Here is a 2,626-nt window from a genome sequence, read left to right as displayed (position 1 = left end):
GATGTGAGCCACTGCACTCAGCCCCAGCATTACTTTAGTATCAAAACCAGGCAGGTAACAACAAAATAAAAAAACCACAGGCCAGTATCCCTGATGAACATAGAGGCAAAAAAAAACCCTCAACAAATACTGGCAAGCCAAATTCAACAACAAATCAAAAAATAAAATAAAACACCATAAGTAAGTGGGATTTATCTCAGAGATACAAGGATGGTTCAACATATTTAAGTCAGTAAATGTGATAAATCTTAGCAATAGAATGAAGGAAAAAAAATATGATAATTGCAACAGATACAGAAAAAGCATTTGATAAAATTTAACATCACTTCATGATAAAAATGCTCAATATTCTAGGCATAAAAGAAATATACTTCAACACAGTAATGGCCATCTATAGCAAACCCACAGCTAACATCATAATGAATGGGAAAATCTGAAAACCCTCCCTGTAGGAAGTGTAACTAGACCCATATGCCAACATTTACCACTCCTATTCAACATTGTACTGGAACTGTTAACACAGTATCCAGGCAATAAAAATAAATGAAAGATACTCAAATTGGAAAAGAGAAAGTCAAGTTGTCCCTATTTTTTGAGGCAGGGTTTTGCTCTCTTGCCCAGGCTGAAGTACAGAGGCATGATCATAGTTCACTGAAGCCTGGGCCTCCAGGGCTCAAGCAATCCCCCTGCCTTAACCTCCCAAGTAGTTGGGACTATAGGCACGTACTACCAGGCCTGGATATGGGTTTTTTTTTTTACTTTAATTAGAAACAAAGCCTCACTATGTTGCTCAGGCTGGTCTCAAACTCCTGAGCTTAAGTAATTTTCCCACCACAGACTCCCACAGTATTGGGATTATAGTCAGGAGCCACCATATTTATCTGACATAACTTTTTATTTAGAAAATCCTAGACTCCACTCTGAAATCTCATGGATTCAGTCAAGTTTCAGGACATAAAATCAAAACAAAATCAGTAGTGTTTCTATATACCAATAATAAGCTAGCTGGAAAAAAAATCAAGAAAACAACTCTATTTATAATTGCTACAAACAAACAAACAAAAACTCTAGGAATAAATTTAACCAAGGAAGTAAAAGACTTTCAGAAGAAAAATTATAAAACACTGATGAAAGAAATTGGAGAGAACACAAAGAAATGAAAAGACTTTCTCTGCTCTTGGACTAGAAAAACTAATATTGTTAAGATGATCATAATACCAAAAGCAATCTACAGATTCATTGTGAGCTATATCAAAATGCCAGTAGCATTTTTCAGAGAAATAGAAAAAAAAAATCCTAAAATGTGTATAGAGCCACAAAAGAACCTAAATAGCTAAAGCAATCCTGAACAAAAAGAACAAAGCTAGATGTGCAAACTATCTGACTTGAAAATATATTACAATACTAGAATAAACCAAACATCATGCTTTTTTTTTTTAATTTTAAGTTCTGTGGTACATGTACAGATCTTGCAGGATTGTTACATAGGTATACACATGCCATAGTGGATTGCTGCATCCATCCCCCCGCATCTTCTACATTAGATATTTCTCCTAATGTTATCCCTCCCCAATCTCCGCACACCCTGCTATCCCTCCCCTAGTCCCGCCCCCAACAGACCCCCGTGTGTGATGTTCCCCTTCCTGTGTCCATGTGTTCTCATTGTTCAACACCCACTTATGAGTGAGAACATGCGGTGTTTGGTTTTGTGTTCTTGTGTCAGTTTGCTGAGAATGATGGTTTCCAGCTTCATCCATGTCCCTGCAAAGGACATGAACTTATCCTTTTTTATAGCTGCATAGTGTTCCATGGTGCATATGTGCCACATTTTCTTTACCCAGTCTATCATTGATAGGTATTTGGGTTGGTTCAAAGTCTTTGCTATTGTAAACAGTGCCACAATGAACATATGTGTACATGTTTCTTTATACTAGAACGATTTATAATCCTTTGGGTATATACGCAATAATGGGATTGCTGGGTCAGATGGTATTTCTAGTTCTAGATCCTTGAGGAATTGCCACACTGTCTTCCACAATGGTTGAACTAATTTACATTCCCACCAACTGTGTAAAAGGGTTCCTATTTCTGCACATCTTCTCCAGCATCTGTTGTCTCCAGATTTTTAAATGATTGCCATTTTAACTGATGTGAGATGGTATCTCAATGTGGTTTTGATTTGCATTTCTCTAATGACCAGTGATGATAAGCATTTTTTCATGTTTGTTGGCCGCATAAATGTCTTCTTTTGAGAAATGTCTGTTCATATCCTTCGCCAACTTTTTGATGGGGTTGTTTTTTTCTTGTATATTTGTTTAAGTTCTTGGTAGATTCTGAGTATTAGCCCTTTGTCAGATGGATAGCTTGCAGAATTCTTTTCCTATTCTGTTGGTTGCTGGTTCACTCTGATGGTTGTTTCTTTTGCTGTGCAGAAGCTGTTAAGTTTAATTAGATTCCATTTGTCTATTTTTGATTTTGTTTCCATTGCTTGTGGTGTTTTAGTCATGAAGTCTTTGCCTATGTCTATGTCCTAAATTGTATTGCCTATGTTTACTTCTAGTATTTTTATGGTATTAGATCTTGGGTGCCCTCTCTCACCGTACCTATTTAACACAGTATTGAAAGT

Source organism: Sapajus apella, unplaced genomic scaffold (assembly GCF_009761245.1).
Source record: "Sapajus apella isolate SASKATOON/1434 unplaced genomic scaffold, GSC_monkey_1.0 scaffold19, whole genome shotgun sequence".
Taxonomy (NCBI): Eukaryota; Metazoa; Chordata; class Mammalia; order Primates; family Cebidae; genus Sapajus; species Sapajus apella.
The sequence above is the reverse complement of the archived record's forward strand: the minus strand, read 5'-3'. Positions refer to the sequence as shown.